This window comes from Aulonocara sp. 'chitande type north' Nkhata Bay, linkage group LG15 (genome assembly GCF_057382095.1).
Source record: "Aulonocara sp. 'chitande type north' Nkhata Bay isolate Kocher_YH1m ecotype deep benthic linkage group LG15, A_spYH_male_GT1.1, whole genome shotgun sequence".
Taxonomy (NCBI): domain Eukaryota; kingdom Metazoa; phylum Chordata; class Actinopteri; order Cichliformes; family Cichlidae; genus Aulonocara; species Aulonocara sp. 'chitande type north' Nkhata Bay.
In genome coordinates, this window is record NC_141358.1 from 31,207,059 (window position 1) to 31,232,215 (window position 25,157).

Here is a 25,157-nt window from a genome sequence, read left to right on the forward strand (position 1 = left end):
TCTGAGAGAGATTTTTATTTCTAATTCTAGAGATGTTGCCCAAATGGAAGAAAGCAGTCTTACATATTTGTTTAATATGTGCATTGAAGGACATATCCTGGACAAAAATCACTCCAAGGTTCCTCACAGTGTTACTGGAGGCCAAGGTAATGCCATACAGAGTAAGAATCTGGTTAGATACCATATTTCTAAGATTTTCGGGGCCGAGTACAGTAACCTCAGTTTTATCTGAATGCTCAGAGACAAGTTGCTGTTCCTCTCCGTTGAAAGGAAAGTCTAGGTTGGTTGGGTATTTGGATAGAAGGCCTCCTAGAAACCTCCTCGCTGAGGTGTTTGGGATTATCAACCATTTAGGAACCCCCGGGCAGACAGAGGACACACTGTCCCTGTGATGACTTGGGAATGCCTAGGTATCCCTCCCACAAGAGCTATAAGCTCTGGCCAGCGACAGGGTGGTTTGGACTGCTGCACCTGTGACCAAACCTGAGATAAGCCATAGAAAGTGGATGGGTGAAAGGTTGGTGGTTGAACAGCTGTTAATTTCATTCAGGTTTAACGATCAATGTCTCATTTACCAGCTGTTCAAAAAAACTGCCAATTATTTTCATGCAGGCACGCTGCCTCTGGCCAGACGTTTGATGCCAGACGTTTGGTAGCTGACAGTTTTTGATGCTCCAGACAGACATAACAAGGCTCGTGGTGACAAATGAAAGAAAAAAAAAAGTCTTTGTAACGTGTCAGTTAAAAATGAGCTTCAACAAGATCTTCAGTTCTCCTTGTTATGATTACTTTTTTTTATCCTATTCCGAGAGTACCTTCACTTCTTTGAACGATATTCCCTCATTAGGTATTTTATTGTTATCGAGCAGCCATGAAACTTTGTTTATGTTAAAAATATTTTTAGGCCACAATGCAATTATTCTGCTTTTCTTAAAACTCAAATCAATTAGACCAATCACTGATGCAATCGGATTGCTGGTTCCATGCTGAATGTACTCTGCGTTCCTCCAAAGACAGCCCTGTTTGTCTGGGGCCTTCCTCCATAGCCTGCTGCAGTGGGCCAGGCTCATCACTGACTGCTGTCTTTGAACTGAAGCCCCTTTCATCTCTTTCTTTTCCACTTCCTTCCCTCCTTTTCACACTGCCCTCTCCACTGATTAATTATTCCTCCTCCACAGAAAAAAAAAAAGTCACCTGCTTGCCATAGGGGCTGTTTTGCTGTTTATTCCCTGCAGTCTCTCTTCTCCTCACCCAGAGTGAAGCAGGAGCTGCTATAGAGGTGCCTAATCACTGCCCACCACCAACACAAGGCACTTCTGCAAAATGTCTCTAAAATTTGTTTATTCAACGCAAATTATTTGCCTTTAAAATGAATCTTTACAAGAAAGCAATACAGTTCTCCACGTCCTTGCATGCTACACATCAGACTAAGCACCCCTTCTATATTTCATCCTTATTCAACATGAAATCAATAAACTCTTGGTGAAAATCCAATTACAGAGCAGAACATGACCAGTAGTGGAGTTGGATCTATAATTAGTTAACGCAAAAGGCTATTCATTGGATGGTCAAAATTCATTAGGCTCTTTAATTGGAGCCAAAGACCTAAAGCACCTAAAGATGTGAAGAGCATCATTAAAGGAGTTAAAGGAATGAATATAGATTAACTCGGTGTGAAATATGATTCCTGTTAAAGAAAAGATGGGGGGATAACGGAGGGCACTGGGGGCTTTGACCAGAGGCACAACCAACCGTGCACTTGGGTAAATAATTCATTGGATGGCTGTGCAGGCCTGAAGGTATGTCACTGTGTTTGGAGGCATCCATTGAAGGCAGCGCTCCCTGACTGCATTCATATTTGATGGGGAGGTGATGGATTGAGGTTCATTAAAATCAGGAGAGGAGGGAGAAGGCTCTGAGTGGTTGAAGTAGATGGAGCTGGAGGACACAATGTTACATTAACCCCTGAGGGAAGGCTTTTTCCTTCCCCTTGAATACTGAAGGGCTTAGGTCAGATCCTAGTGAAACTGTCTAGACTAATGATTGAGAAGAAAGGAAAGTGGTGACTTCTCCAGAGCAAGAATGCGAGCTCCTGTACTTACTCAGTTTAAGGGAGAACAACAAGGAGTAGTCACTCTCTTTTAATGATGACTTATGAAGGAGTTGATAAAGGTAAAAGTGCCCACGACACAACACTCAAGGAACTGGAGTTACCTCCAAGAATGACTGAACTATTACTTTTATTTCTCTTATTTCATATTCCACACATAATTTATATAGGACGGGGATGTAAGCATTCAATAAGTAGAGCCAAACCTTGTGTTCTTTCTATTAGCCAATAAGGGGCAACTAGTTACAAAAAAGAAGTCATTCTTGAATAAAAGTCAGTCTCATTTAATTTATAACCTCACTATTCCCATTTTACTAATGAATTAGGATCTCAATCGCTACTTTTATACTCTTCTTTAATACTACTGAAGGTCATTATGGATTTTATAATACGATTTAGAGTCAGCTGGATAATCATGATAAAGCAGGGTATGATTTAGTGTGTGGCAACTTTGCTATTGTCAAACTGTAGAGGAGTGCACAGCACTTTCCCATTGATCTCTCACTCGTTACTTCTAGCATCAAAACATGAAGATGGCAACGGCCTAATTAGAAATATCAGGCTATAAAATAATTGTCATTTATATACGGTGTACATATTTAACATAATATAAGCTCATACTTAAAGCTGACTCTGACTGCAATCGCACCCTAATATTTCCTGCCTGCTGTGGTTAAATAAAGGCAAAAAGATGCTCAGGAGAGTTAGTGTAAACTCTCTAATCTGACCTACAGTTTATATAGAAATTGCACAGCCAGCAACAATAAAAGTCAAATTAAAGTGCGTTTGCATGAGCTATTTTTCTGCCCCCTGTTAAAAACATCAGTTCATGCGCATTAATACAGCGTGCAATTTCATGCAAATTCATTTTTAAGCTCCCTTGACAATGCTGACCTTTGAGGGAACACAGAGACCCAGAAAGTCTAAAATGTAGGAGGTGTCCGTGACAGCTATCTGACACCGCCCACAAGTAATATGAAGTCCCAACACGAAGCTGCTTGCACCACCTTTTTCTGCAGCTTGCACAGGTTGGTCACTGATCATTCAACCAAATGTTTAGTTTCTCACTGTTGTAGAACAGACGACACATCACAAAATAACTGTCCACTTCACATCATCTGTGCCCTGAATCAGAGAGACATAGAATCAGAGGTGGGCATGGAGTAATAATGCAGAAGAAAAGGATTACGGGGCCTGGAAGGAGGGCATGAAGCAAAGGAGGAAGAACGGTGGCTCAACCACTGGAGGAAGATGGGGGAGGCAAGTGTGAGACGGAGCTGAAGTGAAGGAGTGAGTCGACAGGGGGGTGGAAAAGAAGGTGGTGAGTGCTGAAATGAATAGACAGAAAGAGAGGAAAATATACGTGGGTGCAGGGGCTTGACAAAGGAGCAGGCTAATGATGGGCTCGGGCTGTCACATGCTGCGCCCGTCTCTGCTGGGGGAAAGCCTTGTCTCTGCCCTCGCAGCGTGCCGTCCCACCGCTGTCATGCAGCGCCCTGTGGAGGGAGGATGTCTGTGCTGGTCAAGGTCAGTTGCTCACACACAGACAGATGGAAGGATGTACTCCCAGGCCTCACTCCATCGCTTCCTGTCTGATTTATTGATATGTACACCAACTATAAGAGTACACCCCTAAACCTGCTTCTCACTAAAGCTGCAGATTACCAAATGCAACCTATCGGGCATAAACATGTGAGCAGCCTCCCGATTTAAGAAGCCAGGTCACTACACTTGAATCAACAGTTCAACCATAATATTTACGCAGCCTTAGTGTCCAGTCACTCTGCTTTTACTCTGCACAAGACTGTGTGAAGCTGTGAAACACTGTTCACTGACGAGGATCTAAGAATAGCCCGGCTGAATGCTCGGCAACCTTAGAGAGTTTATCAGTTATTTAACAGCCGCAATACTGTGTGGGGTTACTGAAAAGGTCCGGTTAAGAAAAATAAATTAGCCATTGCATAGCAAGAATTTGCTCTTGTAAATGCAGCGACCCCAAAATTGCCAGAATCAAAATAAATCAGTGAAGGAAAACTCAATCAGTATTTGTTTTTTTAAATGTATTGCACCAAAAATCATTTTTTAGTTGATATTCTTTCAGTTGGTAATGATTTCATTCCTGAAAACCTCACACTAATTATTTCAATTTAATTTGCTTCTGTATTAACTTACCTATATATTAATTATCCTGTATGTATATACATTAAATTATGAATAATTGAGTTGTTTTTTTTTTTTTTTAAATTGTGTATTTATTCCATAATTTACTTATGGCTTTTGTTTTTTTTAAAAATTATGTCAACTTTGCATTCTAGTCTTTATATTTGCTTTTATTTGATCTGGATCGTCAGTAAAATAATAATCTAACCTTGCTAAAGAACATTTGTTTAATAGGAGTAAAAAAAATGGAATTAATCCCATTCTAATTTGACAATCAATATGATGGACTTAAAAATCACCATGTCTGTGTGGCTTGGAGCTTGGTAGTCCTTATTCAGCTGTGGGTTCACTGAGGTCACCTGCCACATCACAGAGGAATCAATGCTGACACAACAGCACTGCTGCAGCATCTGCGGTCCTTTCCTCCCCCAGCTGCTTAGAGGGTGGCCTCTGCCAGGCTGACCAAACCATTTCACACAGAGCAGGCTCCGTTTTCTAAGGAACCAGGGTAGCAAAGGAAAAATACACACAAGTGACCAAAGACACTTCAGCTGGTCGGGTTTCAAAAGGAACACGTGGAGAAAGCTACTTTTAGCTGGCAATGACTCGGTTATGACTACAGGCCCTGATTAACGACCCAGGAACAAAGCAAGGCAGGATATGTGAAAATATATTTTCACTTGGCATGTGCAGCTGCTACTAGCTTCCCCATTTAAAGAGGTAAACTCTCCATTTTGCCCTTAAGTAAGTAGTCATGCAGCGGTTTGGCTTCAGTTTATTTTAAAGAGGTTGGGTGGAGCAGAGTCTGGAAAGCAAAGGGCTTCATAATCGTGTGCTCAGCAGCACTTTGTCTCTGCAGGAGGTCTTCCAGAGGATGCCCCAACCCCCCTTCATTAAAAATCTGACTATCTTGTGAGCTCCTCAGCCTGAACAGGATAACGCCATAGAGGATAAAATGCACTGCTTCGTGGTTCATTTCAGGGTGCAGTATCTCCGCTCTGGTTGGGATTATGAGCTGTGAGCTGTCAAAGCAAGAATAAGCCTTCCTCCTGCCTCTGCTGGGAGAGAGCTGAGACGCAACATGTTTGTCTGCATCCCTTCCTGGTGGGTGAGCGTAGATCACAACAACACAGGTCTCAACTGCATCTCTCCCAGCACTCTCCACATTGTGGAAAAAGGTACATGTCTCTGTCCTCCCTACTCCTGTCAGCATAACCCAGGCTGGGTGGAGCACGCCGTGACACCATTGTGTCAGGGCGGCTCAGCGTCAGAAGCACCGACAGTGATGAAGAGCTGGGAGAAGATGACAGTCGACACCTTGTGATCCTCCAGGGTGGAGACAGAACTCTTAGACTTTGTTAGAAAACGATTATTTTGCTCCAGACATGCTGTGTCTTCAGGTAGGAGCTGAACCTACAAACCCTGAACAGCAACTTTAACAGCAAGTGATTCATCCACTGATCTGTGGATCGCAAGAAAAATCTTGGGTTTTTGTTCCTATTAACCAGGTATATAGGTGTGTAATTTATGTATTTTAGAGAATATGAATGTGTAAAATCCCTTATTTAATTACAACCCTATAATTTATTCATCTCAATAGTCGTAGGTGCTCATTCACGACACTGCATCTTATATGTGTTTTTATGGTTCAGTAATAAAATCTGTTCCAGATGCTCTGTGTTATGTGCTCCTTGTGGTCTGCCTCTGCTTTATTGAACAAGAAAGAAAAAGTTCATGAACCTTCATTAAATGGCATACAAGGTTACAAACATCCCAGCCGCAGGCTCAGAAACACAGGGAGCTGCTTGATGTGAACCCTGCAGACGTGCTGACAGCTGACCTTCTGTTAATAATGCAGCTGTGTCCAGGACTTGACCTGGCAGCCCCCCCACTCTTCCCCTGAGCCCTGAATGAATCAACACCAACACGAGATGCTACGTCTGCTCTCCTCATTGAAATATTCCTCGGCTGCTTGGAGGAAACTGTCAATTAGCTTTCGGTTTTATTCAAGTGCTTTGCTTCAACTGAGCAAGGTAGAAAACCTAACATGTAAATTAGAGATGGACCGATCCGATATTACGTATCGGTATCGGTCCGATACTGACCTTAATTACTGGATCGGATATCGGAGAAAAATAAAAAATGTAATCCGATCCATTAAATATCACGAAAGCACCTCACAAAACTTGCAACACGCCGTAACTCGCCTCAGAACGTTAGCACGTCGGAGCAGTATGCATCACGTGATAGAGCGGCTGTTGCATGCAGGACCTGTTGGTGGTCTGGATAGCATTTGGAGCTTCGCTAGCAACCTGGCATTTCATCTCCGACAAAGTTATCCCCGAGAGAAGTAAAGCAAGTGTGTAAGTCCATCAATGAATGTTTGTAAAGCATTCCTGCGTTAAGCTTAACAAGCGACTGCCTCTCCTGCTGCTACTTCAATCATGAAACTGCTTAACGATCAGCTGATCGGCTTTTCTGTCGCGAGTCCGTCTCTCTTGTTTGTTTTTGGCCCACTTTGCACCAGAAAGAGGAAACCAGCGGCTGAACAACAGCAGCACGTTTAAGCTTGATCAGCTGTTGTTAGAATGTATTTAATATTACTTTCTACTCCAGGATCTTTTTCTACGTAGCTGACGCTGGTAACTGTGCAGGGGCGGATCTAGCAAAGTTTAGCCAGGGGGGCCGATAGGGCATTAACAGAGAAAAGAGGGCACAAAGACATACTTTTCTTTCTTATTCTCTAGCTTTTAATAAATAATTATCTGACACCCAAAGTTTTAATTTGATGTAAAATGAATAGAAGTCAATTACTGTATATAGTGACTATTAAGTCTAATATATATACCCTAGTAAGCTATAGTACTTTTTCCTTTGGGAAGGTACCATCTGTGCAGTCTGCAATTTTGTTGAAGAAAGATGTTGAATCTATTTAATATTTCTTGAAAAATAATTGATTTCTGTGCATTTTTTTTCACACTGCATCAAATTAAGGTTGATTACGTCGATTAAGCATCATGAGGTGGAGCGTGAGGGGTGGTTCCCTATTTTTTATTTATTTATTTTTGTTGTTGCTGGGAGTTGGAACCCTATTAGTTAGGTTGCTTAATATTTATGCTAAGTACTCTTTAAAATACCAGAATAGGGAGGATGGTGTAGGTTTAAGTTTATTAGATTGATCAGTATTGCTGAACTATGAATTTATTTATTTTTTGCATACAGGTATAACAGAATAGCTTTAGTGTAGTTGTTGTTTTAAACTTGAGTAAACTTAAACTTAAACTTAAAGTTCTTTTATTGGTTTTTAAATGTCTTAATGGTCTTGGGCCTTCTTATCTCTCAGATCTGCTTTTACCATACGAACCCTCGCGGACCCTGAGGTCCTCTGGTACTGGCCTTTTGATTGTCCCTAAAGTCAGGACACATACTCACGGAGAGGCAGCTTTTCAGTGGTATGGTCCTCGTCTGTGGAACAGCCTGCCGGAGGAGCTCAGGGCCGCAGAGAACGTACATGTTTTTAAGAACAGGCTCAAGACCCACCTTTTTAATTTAGCTTTTACTTAGCGTTTATTTATTTTTTATGCTTATTTATTCTATCCTGTTATTCTATTATTAATTTAGGATTTACCTAATATTTCTTGATTTTATTCTTATTCATTTTTTAATCTTCTTACTCTATTTATATTTATATTTATATTGTATCCTGTTCTTATTTATTTTATCATTTTACCCTGTATACATCGTATTGCGTCATATCTCCAGTGTTTCCTCGGAGGGCGCTCTCTGCACCGGGGCTGTTATTGACCGTGGCTGCTGGGTCTCTGGGGTCCTCTCAGCCTGGTTGGGGGGCTCCTTTGCCTCCCTCCGGCTGTGTGCCCAGCCCGGAGGCTGCGGTCTGTGACCGGCTCCCGGTGCAGACGGCTCTCTGTTATAATGTTTCCTCACTTGGCTCATGCGAGCCCAGCCCAATTTTTACTCTTTAAGTGTGCGCGTGTGTGTATGTGTGTGTGGGTGGGGGTATATATGTGTATTGAGAGTGTGGGGAGTGAGTTGGAGGGTGGGGTGGGCTGCTTTTAACTATGTAAAGCACTTTGTGCTACATTTTTTCTGTATGAAAAGTGCTTTATAAATAAAGATTGATTGATTGATTGATTGATATGAACTTATACAAAATGCAGCAAGATGTAAATATGTGTTTCAGCTTTACTTTCCTCCCATAAGAGTTCATCTGGTAAAGAAAACAACTGTGAAAATGAAAAACATCCAAAAATCCTGACTCCTTAATAAGTCACAGTTCCTCATTCACTTCACAAATGTCACTGTGATTTTGTCACCTCAGATATATTTTTGTGATCATGTGATAGGACTGAGCCATGTATATATATATATATATATATATATATATATATATATATATAACACCCAGCACGCCCCTGCGGGCGGTTTATCCTTCAAGCTCGGGTCCTCTACCAGAGGCCTGGGAGCTTGAGGGTCCTGCGCAGTATCTTAGCTGTTCCCAGGACTGCGCTCTTCTGGACAGAGATCTCCGATGTTGTTCCCGGGATCTGCTGGAGCCACTCGCCTAGCTTGGGAGTCACCGCACCTAGTGCTCCGATTACCACGGGGACCACTGACGGCACCCTGGCGACAAGTGGGCTACTGGAACAAGAAGGCATCGGTGGGCAAGAGACGAAAACAGGGCGTTGTTGGAATGAATAGGATATATGTATATATATATATATATATATATTAGGGGTGCAACGATATTCGTATCGATATTGAACCGTTCGATACAGTGCTTTCGGTTCAGTACGCATATGTATTGAACAATACAAAATTTGTAATTTATTTTATCAACTTTCCTTCTGACGATGCTGTCTGTGTTGAGCACTCAGTGAATCTGCGTTCGACTACTCCGCCTAGGCTGCACTGTCGAGCGCAGATCCACTGAGCGCTCAACACAGACAGCATAGTCAGAAGGAAGAGCGCAGGGCAAGCTAGCAAGACAGAAGTTAAGCTCTCCTTGCAACATGGACCTCCCCCACCCTCATTCAGATCTGGTGTTTGGAATTATTTTGGTTTTCATGTGACGTATGACCCTGAAGGTAAGCGAGTCATGGACTAAAGTAAAACAGTATGTTGGATGTGCCACGCAATGCTTAATTACATTGGTGTGAACTAGTGTGTTAGCGCAGTTAGCTCGTTAACGTGTTGGCCGTCTAGCCCCATGCACAAGGCGATCGGCGGTAGCTCGTTAACGGAGATTTGCCGTGTTGCCGTGTTGTGGCGTTAAGGTCATTTCAACGAGATTAACATGAAAGCACTAGTGGGAACACAACGAATATGACTGCACATTTACGCCGACATCATCCTAGTGCAAAGACAAAAACAACAAGCATGCTACTAACTTTAGCCGAGTCATTTAGACAGCTGTTTAATATGCTGCTGAGAATATAGCCCAGAAGAAGCGGATAGTATAGCTTTTATTTTGGAAAGAGACATTTCTCTGTAATAAACTCTCTTTTCCAAAGATGAGTGATTCCTCAATCAGATACAGGGCTCGCAAAATCGCTAGCCCGACGTCCTGGGGCTAGAGATTTTTCCAGTCGGGCTACCAAAATCTATCTCTGCCCTGCCCGTCGGCCTATTATAGGAAGGAAAAATATATGTCAATGCTTTTGCATTCTTTCGGAAATGTAGCTGGGTAATTATGTCATTGGCATCGGTGAGCCACTGTCAATATGTGACATATTGAAATCGCGTTTGACTTTGCGCTTGTTTTTTGCTTTCACTTTGCAATCGCGTGAACTGTGTATAGAGAGCGACAGCACTGATCTGTGAGTGATGATAATTTGCGCACCAATTCCTCTGACATCGTCTTATTAATCGTTAGCTTACTATGCAAACATGACAAGTGAAATCTCCCGCAGCTTAAACATGTGAGAGGTTGATCGCGCAGAGAATCGCTGAGCTTATGTGAGTGTGTGTGTAAAAGCAGCAGGATATATATTTCAGTTCTGCTGAGCCAAATAAGACAGGTCAGGGTGAAGAAGTGACAGCCAAAGAAAAGCTTACCGCAAAACGGAGAAGTTATGACAAATCAGACTATAAGGCAAAAAGAAAGTGCAGCTTTATGGTTTCATGGACAAAAGAATTTCTGTGGCTGCAATATGACGAGCTAAATAACCAGGGCTGCACATAAGTGGTCCGCAGGTGCGCATTTGCTGTCAAAATAAAAAACACGCACAAGGGTTAGGGTTAAATTTAAAAACTGTACTTTTGAGTTAAAATATATATTTATAATTTTAATAAATGACAAATTAAAAAGGCATGAACATTTTTTTGTATCGAAAAAATATCGAACCGTGACACCAAAGTATCGAACCAAACCGAACCGTGAATTTTGTGTATTGTTGCACCCCTAATATATATATATATATATTCAAGTATTCAAGGAGCTTTATTGTCATTCGCATCACATGTTTACATGAGGTGGAACGTGGAACACAACATTGAGTGCTAATACCAACTCTCTCATGGGGCATTAAAATGTCCATCTTGGCTAAAGGATCATTTTTCAGTAACAGTAATTGCAGGTCGGGGTAGTTGGTCAGCATGTCAGCGATATCCTTAGAACACACACTTGAGGTTCATTATTAAAATAAACCCATGAGTGCAAACTTTTTATTTTTGGCAGTGGTTGTGTATCATAAGTGGTCTAAGTAGTTTGAGGCCAGTGATGAAGAGAGGGGCTATATCAATCCCCAGTATGAAATAACTACACTTTTTAACTGTGAATTATGCAAAGTAGAGTCTAACAATAAAAATATAGAGAAGGAAAGTAGAAAATACATTCAAAGTATGTGAGTCCAATCGTAACCCGTCCTGTAAAATACAAATTAAGAAAAAAAAAAAGTTGATAGCTTACTACTAATCAAAGTCACAATGCAGCCTAACTTTACTCCTACATCACGAAAACTGATACTTTAGAAAATGTAAAAAGCAAAGGCACTTTTTCTTTGGTACTGTAGATACCATTGCTAGTGTACAGCATGTACAAGTGTTCTACTCTTGCTTTACATACTGAAGAAGAAGAAGAAGAAGAAGGAGAAGAAGAAGAAGAAGAAGAAGAAGAGGGAAGCCCACAAGCACAAAAAACTACAGATGGCATAGTAACAACTACACGAGGAAGATGGCTACTCATGCAGCTGCTACGATAGTGCTGCTCTGACTCATTGATAGGAATGGCAGCGTATGGAAGTACTTTGTGTTTAAGGGGGACCCAGGGATGACAAATGATTCTCAAAAGGCATTATGGGGTCTTTTGGAATAAGGAAGGAAATGCTTCCAATTTAGCAAATCACCTAATCTCCAGATCTGTCCGAAGACTTCAGTTGACAGTAAAAACATCCAAAATATCATCCTTCTTACATCATCCTAAACTGCATGCTACCTTTTTGTTTGATACATCTAGCACTGCCATTGTCAGGTCACGTTTTGTACACCAGGCTGCAATGTTTGCAATAGCTAACATAACATAATTATGCTAACATAATGTAATTAAAACAGTAGGATATTCTGCAACCATCCTAACATTTGAGTCTGTGTCCTGTAAATAAAATACAATGTTCATATTTTAAATAAATGTTCTGTCACCATATCTACATGACTGCTAAACTTCTAACAACCCTAAATCTCCCTTGTAAGTGGCTTTCTGGTGACCTGCTGGAGGTTAAGAGGTTATTTTTGCAGTAATGATGATAAATTGGACACATAGGAAGTAGAAACAAACACTCCACCTAACCTGACCCTATTACAATGACATCCCAAAGAGAGGATTTGAAAAAGACTGTCTACAGGCCGTGACTGTCTGTCATGTACAGATGAATGTGTTCTGTGTGATCAAAGTGTTCTCTCAATGCTCTGCACCAGAGAAAGAAATTCTGCAGATCAACACTTCTAGTGCCCTGCACAGGAAAGCCCTGCTGTCAAGACATCCTCGCATTAGCGAGCACAGCCTGAAGCTGCTGCTGCTGCTGCTGCTGCGCTGACTGCATTCTCAACAGGAAACAGGAGGAAATAAAACATTGTTAGAGCGTAATGCTGCAACTTCCCCAAGTGCTCAGCATCCAAGACAGCACGACAAATGCTAGCAGTGTCAGGGTCATGCTCTCTATTCAAATGCTATTAATAGAAAAACAGCTGTATGGACGATGATGAGGTAGGGGCTTTTACTTAGACTACAGGGAAGCAATATAAGGGCTTTTGCCTGATATGGGACTCATTCACTGTGATAAAACCTGGCTGCTCGTCCTTCATGGGCAACCAACACATCTGAGCACACTGAGGAATGCTGTATTCAATTTAATTCAATGCAGTTTAGTTCAATTCAAATTTATTTATTTAGTGCAAATCACAACAACAGTTGCCTCGAGGTGCTTCATATTGTAAGGTAAAGACCCTACAATAATACAAAGAAAACCCCCACAATGAGACAACCTCCTTTGAGCAAGCACTTGGTGACAGTGGGAAGGAAGAACTCCCTTTTGACAAAAATAAACCTCCGGCAGAACCAGGCTCTGAGAGCAGAGCCGTCTGGTGAAGGCAGTGAGGAGAGGAAGACATGACACAAGATGTGAGAGCGATCCAGATATTAATAATCACTAATGATTAAATGCAGAGTAGTGTATAAACAGATATGCTCAGTGCATCATGGAAATCCTCAAGCATCCTGGGCCTATTACAGCGTGAGTAAAGAATGATTCAGGTCAAAAGGATCTACAGACTTCTGAAGGTTTCCTGGTTTATGGTACAAAGATGTCACCAGTAAAAACACAAATTAGATAAACTGAAACAAAGAACTTTTCTTGAGCTGCAATTAAAAACAAACTCTTCAACATCTGACCATTGGGCGGTATAAAAACACAGACGTCTGAAGGTAAGTTTAACAGTTTCCTTGCTCTTTATTTGATCTCGTTTAATAAGCTAGATGCTGTGTTGTGACACATTTGGGGCAATAGGTAAAAAGTCTGTTCTAAAACCTGCTCTAAAACTAAAGAGCTGCTCCATACAGCGCCCTCTGCTGCAGATCAACAATGCATTTCTCCGTTGGGAGGCTTGCACTCAAGACTTTCTGCTGCCTAGAAGATGCCTATTCAAGTAATGCATACCATCAGAGGTGTACATTTAGGAGATAAGCCAGATTCAAACCTTCCTTTACATTCAAAACCCATATCCTGCTACGCTACCACGATATCACAAATCAGACAGCAGAAGCAGTTCTAGTCCTCTGGAGAATCCCAAACAAGTCCCTTAAAAGAAACAGTCTGCTCAAATTAGCTCATGAATACTTTGACCATAACAACACAACAACTATTCAAATTTGGCTGATGGTGACAGGCAATAATGGTTTGATTCTTGTTATAATCACTAAGGCCCATTTATAGCGGTTCACTATATCACACCATAGCATGCTGTTGTCACCAGCTAATACATGTTTTTTAAAATCTATGCGAGATGTCAATAGTTTTGTGTCTACATAATACTTTGAGAAACAGAAACCACTGTATTTTAACAGCTGATATTCACTTTAATACCAAGAGGAAATATTTTGATAGAAGAAAATTTAACAAAAGGTCAAAACTCACAAAAACAACCATGTTTACTGTAACTAGTGGGTGATGCACCTTCCTGTAAATGTAAAAATGTGAAGAAGGTGCAACAGTCTGCTGAATCCTCCTGGCAGAGCGCTATAACACATTGACAGCTAGCTGAGCATCATCACATTATGACTGCTAGCAGGATGTGGTTAAAGCCCCAAATATACCTTAAAGCATGTAAGCTTGTAAGTTTCCATTCATGTCACTGACAACAAGTTTGTAGGGGAGCTACGTAATAATGGCTTAGGCATGAAAAAATATACTGAAAATAACTATTCAGTTCTTCCATTTGGAGGAAGGCAGTTTTGCTGAGGAAATGTCTTACCCGTCATTCTAAAAATAGGCCACAGAGGCCTACGTGCCCTGCTCTGAATCTCTGCATTTTACCTTAGCTGAACAGGGGTTTGACTGTGGCTCTTGTAGCTCGTAAGGTGTTTCAGGCAGCTGACTGACGTTTCTGTCCAAAGCTTGTATGGTATTCCTTCTCCATATCATATGCATCATATGTTTTAGTACAAAACAGCAACATGCATGCATCATGTTGTACACAGAGGACACATGAGTTTGAAAAAAGTAACAGATCATATAAAAAATACGTACATACAACCGTAAGAGTGCACTGAGTAAAACGCATTCTCATTGAAATGCAAATGATTTAGCCTAATTTAATTGCTGTATATAACTTCTTCGTATTATTTATACGTATCAGATACTTTAGCTCACTTAATGGCTGAGGCTTACATCATAAACAGCAAACAAGCTGGCGTTCAGGCCTCATTTTTCGCTCTCTTTGTCAGATTTTTTTCAGCTACCGCAAGATATATTTGGTTGTATATTTGCAGTGTTCGTTGTGGCATTTTGCCTAGACTGATGCTGCTTTCAGGGTGAGTGTGGCTGTCTCAGTGCAGCCACAAGTCCACCTTACACGGACGAGCAGATATGTGGTGGTATTTGTGCCACATCTAGCCCACAAAGAACTTGATGCCTGGACTACATTTGGCGCAGACGACACTTGTGAGAGCCTCAAGTGCCAGAAGCCGAAAACATTAGACCCAAACGATTATGTCCATTTGGGTGGCATCATAAGCCTTTATGATCTAAGTACAGAACAGACATGCATGGATTGCTTTTCAATCTGTGGTATCAGACTTGACAGCAAAGAGAAACCAATAAAAAATTCCAGACGTATGAATGACAGCTGAGGGTGACTTCCTATTTAGAGGCAGGGTTTTCCTTTAAGCAGACGAGCCACAGTCGCCCATCGCCAACCTGATCTGTCTCTCCGGCCCTGTTGCTAGGTTACCGCATTCCAGAGCACACTCAGTACTGTGTGTCCTTGCTCTGCCGCCAGAGTTGGGTCGGAAGAGTCTGGGACTGCAAATGACACAGCAACCGCGATGCTTTAGGAGCCTGTGAAAGAAGCCGACCCACCAAGGGATATTTTTTGGGAGAGAGTGTATAGAAAACTGCACGCAAGCGTTTCTATCCGAGTGAGTTTGTTTGTCACTGTGGCTGGGCGACTTCTGACATGAGATGCTGTGATCCAGCTGTGACTTTTTGCGCCAGTGTGTGCAGCTGTCTGGCTTAGTACAGCACGTTCCTCCACACACAGCTGTCTAGCAGCAGCAGCGTCTAGACAGCACCCAGACTCAGATACGCCCCGCAATGCACAGCGCCTCCAAAGAGGATTGTGTTCCGGCTGGGGATAATCTTTGAGGCTCATCATTCTTTGTCTTTGCTCGCTTTATGTACGTGGCTACACGCTCAAACATGCACACACAAACAGGGTTACACACCAAACTGCAAGGGTGCCTACAGCACATGCTGACAGTTTCTGATTAAACAATTTGCCTTTAAGCCACTTTGATCACTCAACAAAAACAACACACCTATGTGTATAGACCCTAATGACAAATTGGGGTCATTAGGGTCACTAGGTCTTTATATACCTCTCTGCATTTAATTATTTGTTATTATTAATTTCCAGCTCTCTTCCACAGAATGTCTTTGTCCTGTCTCCATCCACTCACCCCCAACTGGTCGTGGCCCTTCCTCAGCCTGGTTTTGCTAGAGGTTTCTTCCTGTTAAAAAGGGTTTTTCCTTCTCACTGTTGTCAAAGTGCTTGCTCATAGGGGGTCATATGATTGGTGGGGTTTTCTCTGTTTTCATCGTATTATTGTAGGGTCTTTATCTTACAATATTACAATTACAATTTCTTAAAGGGTAACTTTAAAAGTACATTTCTATTAAAACTTTATTCTCCTATATGTTAAATGCTCAATTGAATTTATTCCTCTCTGCAAACAGAAGACATTTTGCCTATGATAACAGGCCAGTCAGTTCAGTTCAGTTTATATAGTGTCAAAACACAACAGCAGTAAGCACAAGGCGCTTCTTAGTAAAAGGTAAAGACTCTATAATAACAGAGAGAAAACCCCACCAATCAGATGACCTCCCTGTGATCAAGCACTTTGGGAACAGTGTGAAGAACAGGAAGAAACCTCTGGCAAAACCAGACACAGGGGGCAGCACCTTGAGGTTAGTGTGCACCCAGGGATATTTGGTATACAGACCAGAGCAGCTAGGGATCGAACCACCAATCTATCAGCTTGGAAGCTGGAAGAAAACCAGCAAACACCTGCACTACCTCCTGAGCTAAGAAGGCTGATTAAAACCACCAGCCTAATGTTGTACCACTTAATGCCCTTACAATACATCTGACTAGTTGGGGATGGAAACCGGGCTCTTTGAAATGCTTCTTGATCAGGTTGTCAGCATTGCTTGGTTGCACAAGTGGAAACTGATGGCATATGTATTAATCACAAAACTGCATGTCAGCATTTATTTCTTTAGGCAACACTGCCGTATCATGTTTGAATTGTTTGAGGGCAATGCTGTAAGAGCACTGAAAACCCAACACTCACACAAATGCATACGTTGATGAATACAGGGTTCAATGTCTTACTCAAGGATTCTTGGACATGTAGCGTAGAGAAGCCGGAGATCAAAGCACCGTACATACTAATATTTAACACCTAGCAGAATTATAGTGCACTGGAGTGTCGCAACGATGACCTGTTCTTTGCAGTTTGAGGCTACATCAAGCAATAGGGCAGTGATGCTGAGTGACCGACTGACATCACTCAATCTTCAATCATTGTTCAATCTTTGATAAGCCGTATGGAAACAAACACAGGAAGTGTAGTGGACCTGGCTCTCTGGAGATGCCTAACCTTAGCTCAGTTGGAACAACATTGGGCATAGCCAGCCTCAATCAATACATCTATAAATGGGTATGTAAATGAAGCACAGATACTTTATAACATTATGGATCACTGTGCCAGTTTAAAAATGAGTTTCATCTCTCTGCCATCTGCATTTCACCTCAGAATCAATGTACCCTGTCTGGTGGAAGCATTAGTTCTGCCAAACCACAGCTTCCATTTTTTGAGGCAGACTTTAGGTCACCACGGTAAGTAAAGAGGCCAGAAGCAGGCCACAACTAATTTGCCCCCTGTTGCTTGCTCCATGTCTGCACTGAGGCTACCACACAGCACAGTGGGTGAGTTCTATTAAGATCAATCCACTGATAATGTCTAAAGAGATGCTGATGTAGCAGCAACTGATAGATGGGAGTCCTTTGGAGTGGCGAGTCAGCTTACTGCACTAAATATACAGTATGCATTCATTCTGGAAACACATGCAGTAGAAAACTGAGAACAAAAGACTGATATTGTCTTCAACTCAGAGGTTAAACTCTGCCTCACATCCAACTTCCCTTTCCTTCAGTTGTTTTCTCTCCCCCTTAGTGCAAAAGACATAGTCAGGGTTTACCACAATGTACTGAGCATTTTTTTTTCACTTCTCACTATCTTTATGTTATTACACCTTTCTGCACTCAATCATTGAGCAGCTGACCTCTCCCATCAGTCAAAACACTGTGGTTAAAGTAGCACTAATTCCTGCAGGGCTTCTTATTATTAAGCTGTGGGCTGAGTCCCAGGGGGCCCGAGGCCAGCATATGGCTGGAGACCAACAGCCATCTTTATCCCCGCCCCCATTATAATTAAATCTACATCACCGCACTGATGGAAACTGTGGCTGATTACTGACAGGCCACACTGGATAGCATCATATCAAATTGGTCCTTTCTTAGTGTTTGACAACCACTAACCACTCAATGACCCAAAGTCAGTAAACTGTTAAATAACCCATAATGAGAAAGCTAAGGAGGACCTCGGGAAGCTGTAAGGAATGATGTCCCATTTCATGTGCTACATGTCGATAACTGAACCTCTGCAAAGTGATCTCTACACCCATGGAGACTGAGAGGTTTCTGCCACAGAAGTTTCCTTTGTTGGATCAATGCTCGTCTTGCCTGGGTGGGTTAAGATTAGGCTAATTTGCAAACCAGAAATGTTTCCAGCCCCGCCAGTGTAAGGTTTCCAGCCCTGCCATGGCCGACTGAAAGACTCTATTGTTGGCCTCCGTGAAGACGGGTCCATAATAAGCCCTTCGAAATGTGAGGGAAGGAAGCCCTGTTAAATCCAGAGCGTCCCACAGTTTCAGCCACAATATACCTGTCACAGCTCTCAGTGGGCTGGGCAATAAGTCTAAAGCTTGTCAGCAAAGAGCTACAGCTGCTGTTGTTTAGGATGTGTGATTGCCCCACCCTGCTTATTTTTAAACTAGCCCATAAAAAAAAAAAATCAGTGTTCATCTTCTGGCCATATGGTGGCCTAGTCACTTAATCTGCATGCCTACAGACAAGGAGCTCTCCCAGTTCTCTTATTTCTGTGCTTATCCGCCACTACATGCAGTTGAGATTAACAAGAAAGAAAAGAGGGTGTGCTGACTACGTCATCACGAAAAATACCCGTCTAATTTCACAAGGAGATGCGGGAAATAGGTGCGAGACATAAATTATTTAACAGATCCAGGGCAAGTCATTAGCATGCTGCAGCAGATGTGCTTTTGGTGGGCTCTTTAGCAAATTGGCCAGTCAGTGAAGCAGGATGAGGTTATGTTGCTATACCATCTGCACAGTAGGCGCAGCAACACACTGCTGCCAACATGCATACACAAGCTTTAAACTTTCCCAGTCAAACAAACACGACTGATCAGTTTAAGGAGACGCACTTCATAAACATCTTAAACCGAGACGAATTTCAGCCTTCTGCTTGTGGCCCCCGCCCACATGCCTAACCTCGATCACAAGCTTGGCTATGGATAGATGAGGGGTTAAGTAATATCACTGAAATGTGTTTCCAACCGACACTGAGTTCCACTCAAGTGAATGAGGGGGTGAAGCATCAAAAGAACTTTCTGAGGAGGTCGAGATAAAAACCACTCAGAACAGGTGGTCAATCATTCCACCTCTTCTATGGTTGTTTGATTTTCCACCTCCTCCTGCTTTGTTTGAAAAAAGAACAAAAAAGAAGAAACATTTCAGGGTAGGCAGATGAAGAATGGACCAGAATGCATAAAATTCTGTGCAGGCAGTTACTGGAAAGCAAACCTGTATTTTTGGTCTGTTTCACTGTTTGGGTGTACATCTCTCTCTATATATATAACTCTTGATATTCCTGTTACATAGTTCTGTAACCGTACGGGGCAATGCTGCAGTAGCAATAAAATGCACCAGTTTTTCCACAGACCAGAATAAAACACATCATCCTTCCCCGACACGTAGTAAAAGCACCCTGTGATCTCTGGGAAACGTAGGAAAGAGTCTTGAACAATAGAACAAATTATTTTCATAAGTAAGAAATGCAGTAAGTAAGAAACACACAGACTTTACTTGGCCAGTCCAACCAGGTATATTAATAAACAACAACACATATAGGGAGAGTCACATTATCTTTTTAATACATCTGGAATTGATTTACTGGGCTGGAGAAGTTCAACTCAGTGCCTGAAATTAGCCGACACCTGAAAGCCTAAGGTTGACAGTTTCGAGATGACTGCCAATCCGCAGGGAACACACACCTAACTCCAGGTGGATGAGTTGTAAAATAAGAAAAAAATACATCCATGTACAGCAGTTCTGAAGTGGAAACTATCCATAGAGGCCCAAATCCTTTTTGTACCAGGCTGTAAACATGCTTTAATGATGTAAAGTTGGGAACCTTTCAGGTCCTTTTGTAGCCAGGGTCAGGGTTGGTCTACAGGTCTACATGATAGGCATGTATATATATATATATATATATATATATATATATATATATATATATATATATATATATATATATATATATATAGGAGGGGTCCAACAATACTCGTATCGATATTGAACCGTTCGATACAGTGCTTTCGGTTCGGTACGCATATGTATCGAACAATACAAAATTTTTAATTTATTTTATCAACTTTCCTTCTGACGATGCTGTCTGTGTTGAGAGCTCAGTGTATCTGCGCTCGACAGTGCAGCCTAGGCAGAGTAGTCGAACGCAGATTCACTGAGCGCAGGGCAAGCTAGCAGACAGAAGTTAAGCTCTCCTTGCAACATGGCAAATTGAACCTCCCCCACCCTCATTCAGATCTGGTGTTTGGAACTATTTTGGTTTTCATGTGACGTATGACCCTGAAGGTAAGCGCGTCATGGACAAAAGTAAAACAGTATGTTGGATGTGCCGCGCAATGCTCAATTACATTGGTGGGAACTAGTGCGTTAGCGCAATTAGCTCGTTAACGTGTTGACGCCGTCCAGCCCCACGCACGGGGCGATCGGCGGTAGCTCGTTAACGGAGATTTGCCGTGTTGTGGCGTTAACGTCATTTCAGATTAACGCTGACAGCACTAGTGGGAACAAAATGAATATGACTGCACATTTACACCGACATCACCATAGTGCAAAGACAAGCAGACAAAAACAAAAAGCACGCATGCTACAAACTTTACCCGAGTCATTTAGACAGCCGTTAGCACATGACTCTCCTTATATGTTTAATATGCTGCTGAGAATATAGCCCAGAAGAAGCGGATAGTATAGCTTTTATTTTGGAAAGAGCCATTTCTCTGTAATAAACTCTCTTTTCCAAAGATGAGTGATTCCTCAATCAGATAGATTTATTATTTTATCCCTTTGTTGTTTCAGCAACATTAAATTTAAAAACTGTATGTATATATCTATATATATATATATAGATATATACACACACACACACACACGTATTAAAAACAGGTACAACGCAGTGAGACAACAGGTTTAAAGTTTGTGACATCAGGGCTGCAGGCTGGAGTTTAGTCCAAAGGCATCAGATAATGTGGCTGCAGTAATGAGCTGTTTTTAGCTGAGTTTGACATCCACATCTTCACTTCTTACCCTTTTATTGAACAGTCTTGTATATGTAGGTTCCTTGGGCTTTCTTTAAAAAGTAACAAAATTACATCTCCCATTTAAATCAAATGAGTACAATTATATTTGTTCATCGTCAGTTGTATGTTTACATTTTAAAAACAACAAAAAAAATTCCCCACATCTTTTTAAAGAAAGAGTATTTAACCTTAATCATAAAAGTACATTTCCCAATGCTAGAAATTTGGATAACATAGTAGCCAGGTTTTCAAATGTGGTCTAGTGACGGAATCCGTGATTTGGCTATGCCGTATTTTGCCTGTAACAAGCAGTAAATTGTGTTTTTTTGGTGAACTTTGCTCAATTGGCTTGCAGCTGTTTAAACTTGTGTCACACGGTCCTACATACATATTCCACCAACAGAATCTAAGTATGTGGTTAAATCTGGTCAGTCAAGAATGATACTGATACAAGCTGCTGATGTAATGTGAGAAATAAGAGGTACATTTCCGTTAAAGCCCTAAGGTCTTGCTCAGATTGCTCATTCATTCCACTGCAGGGCAACCTGCCACTGCATGTGGCGAATAAACTTTGAACTTGAACTTGAACTTTAGTTTGATCAAAATTCGAAAACCAGCAAACAGTCCTATTCTAAAACCAAAAAAGTGTTCTACATATCTGGAGAGTCCATAACAAGTTTGAAAAGGCAGCCACATTCCCCTGATGATAATTACATTAACTGATAAACACATGAGCAGAATTCTGCTAGCACGGTTTCTACAAAGCAGAAGCTAAGACAGATCTCATTACCTGACTGGTACTGACTGATGATCCAAGGGTCCGGCGCACCTAGCTGACGCCTTAGTGTGGTCGAACACTACTGCTGCTGCTGCTAATTCACTGACATCTCCTCAGACACAGCACCTGAGGAAAGTTCTTTCTGTAAAGTTGGATAATTGACAGCCATCGAGTGGGCAAAAGAAGTCTGAGGCTGAATCTGCTACTGACGTATTATACTGAGGTTTCACAAAGTCACTTCAAGGCTGGTTAACAAGCTCAGAGAGCTAGTGTAGAGTGCTTCCTGTGTGTTCTACAGTGGGTATGCTTTAGTTTGCAGCCCAGATCACTTAATTAGGCTGAGGACGGAAAGCAAGCGGATGAAAAATGCCACCAGATGTGTCAATATAATAGAGTGGAGCTTAATGCTGTTCATTAGCGCCACCACTTCCACCCCCAACTGCATCTCCTTACCATCAGAAAAACTGGAAACCACAATGGAAGACTGAGGGCAACACCGACATTTCAGTGAATAGCTGCCCAGCCCACACTGGCATGGCCAGTAACAAGCTGGGAGGAGGAGCGGTTTAACAGTTAGCTCTTGAGATTTAAAGGCTCAAGGCACAAGTGTACATTTGTTCCATGGCTGCAAGTGATTGCTGAAATGCATATCAATGTCTGGGACGGGGACGACGTCACGATAACATGCTGTTGTAGCTCGCTTCTCTGTACAGTGCAGAAACTCTCTGAGAGACAGAGCAGAAGCTTGAAAACACGATTGGAATTGGTGACTCATTTGCTGTTTCTCACCAGCCTACAATCACACCCACTCAGCAAGAACACTGAAGCACAGACACACTCGCGAGCTCCATGCTCCCACCACGAGGATGCTCTTGATGTGCTACAGTTGAAGCTCTGCACAGCTTCTTCTGACGCTCGCTGCATCGCTCTTTCTCACATTTCAACCACCGCCTCACATCTACAGCAGAGGTTCTAAACAGAAAATGAAAAAAAAAGACATGCCAAACTGTGACTCCGCTCTCCGACAAGCCCAGGCTGTACGCTCCATCGAAACATGCCGAAGCGTCACAGGAAACTGGGGTACACAAAATAAAGGAGCTATCAGAGTAAATATGACTGAACCTTGCATAATGAATACACTTGCTCAGCTGACTCCAGTTTCCTGGAAGAATGCCCTTGTTAAGTGTTTTTCCACTCAACCATTGATGAAATTTACCCCTAAAACCTTGCTCTCCATTTATAGCTACTCTTCTGCTGCTCTTCTGTTTTGTTTTGTTTTTTGTTTTTGCCTTTTTATTACAATGTGTCTCCTTTGTGAAAGGCTGGCTCTGGATTGGAAACTCCAACGAGGAAGAAATCACAAAGTCAAATGTTCTGGACGAGTCCAGGCATTGACATCTTTTCGGTACTAATAGTAGGTCAAGAACATCCTGTGACTTCACAGAAACTGCCCTGGAATATAATTTTTAGCATTTAGCACAGATAGGCCTTTGACACATTGTCTCAACCTCCACAGAGGATGAAAAAATACTAGTGCAATCTGATTTTCCACTCATCCCATAACTAGCATCACCTATTTGGTACAAGCTTTTACACAAAAGCTAGAAACATCAACTCATATCAGCCTACTGTTCTCATTACTCATCTTTACACATTAAAAACAGCTTTTAATATAATAAAGTTACATAATAAAGTATTTCTGTAGTTCTGATTTGACACCAGATCTTAATGTAACTGTGAGTTTGCAAAAAGACAATGACATCTCCCCTCCTCGACTTCTTTTTCCACCCGTGAAAAACTGGGTGTGAAACACTTGGCTTGTAAGTAGGGGACACAGTGAAATATTGAGACATTTTATATTAGCAAGTAAAGCTACAAGAAAAAGAAGAATATGTAAAAAAAGTTCTCTGTGCATATATGAATAAAACTTCTGCAAGGTCAAACATCCACCACCGATGTCATTTAAATTAAACTAAGACACGGTGACTGGCAAAGTGAAGATCAAGCAGTGCAACTGGCTAACTGGGGAAATGCTGAAGTTCAAGAGTAATTCTAGTATTTCAGTCTGTGAAATACTAGAATTTCACAGACTGAAATACCATTAATTTAGCCTTAATTTTCGACTTCCATTGTGGTTCATTTAGCTTCATTTAGGCTGCAGGTAAGTTTCCATTAAGATAAAATGACTTTCCGTTGTCTTCTTAATGATCTACAGGGTCATCCACTGTTTTTACATATTGAATTTCTACAAAGCCAGTTACAAACAAATTTGCATGAGTATATGAATAGGACATGTTAAGGTCAACAGTGAAAAAATTCCTGTATGGAGATCCTCAATTAAGTTGAAACAGCTAAATATATAAACATATATTTCAATTGAATTGAATTCAATTTTATTTATATAGCGCCAATTCACAACAAAAGTCGCCTCAAGGGGCTTCATATATTCATATATGAAAAATTTCCAAGTCTATCTTAAGTGGACAGTGAAAAGTTAAAGGATAAAGCATTCATAAGAACCATTAATGGGAAATGCAGCAACCTGAATAATCATGTAAGGCACATCCATCTGAATGCTACAGAAATCCTTTGATATACGCCAGTCCTTCCATCTTTATGTTTTTATCCTATTTTCATGCTCCTCTCTGGTGGTGCTATCCACTACAAAGTTCTTATAAATACTAATACAAAGGGTTTTTTAACCTCTGGACCTCCAGAACTACAACTTCAAGACATAAACATGTGACATTCAACCCTTGACTTAAACATTTGTGATCACAGTAGGAATCCCAATGAAGTACATGCTTTAAAAGTCAACTCCTGTCCTTTGTCTCTGCAGATCCTGGACTCCTGAACATCAAGGTAGACATAGACGTATGTTTCTACGCAGTACAATGGACTTTGCAATGTTTCTTCTAGATTTCAAGAAGCAATATCAGGTTTACTGTTTACAAAGTTTTACTGTTTATGTTAAGTGAAAAGCATTGAATAAATTAAACAATTTGAATTCTGTATCAGTCCAGTGCGGCCAGTTCGGTCCAAGTGTATGAACGAATAACGACAACGGTAACGATACTAGAGTACAACTTTTATTGCGCCATGCATCTCAGCTCAGTTATAGTAGTTGGTAGCC

The 25,157-nt window shown here is 41.4% G+C and overlaps 1 protein-coding gene across 4 annotated transcripts in view; it reads right to left on the reverse strand.

Annotated features, from left to right (window-relative positions):
* Positions 1-25,157, reverse strand: part of fynb (FYN proto-oncogene, Src family tyrosine kinase b) — an 86,817-nt gene that overhangs the window by 39,818 nt on the left and 21,842 nt on the right. Inside the window, exon 1 of one of the 4 annotated variants that reach the window (XM_086262878.1) lies at positions 22,037-22,156. The exons of the other annotated variants lie outside the window; for them this stretch is intronic. The gene's annotated coding sequence lies outside the window, so the exon portion shown is untranslated. Of the gene's footprint in view, positions 1-22,036; positions 22,157-25,157 lie in introns of those variants that run through there. 4 annotated transcript variants of the gene reach the window in all.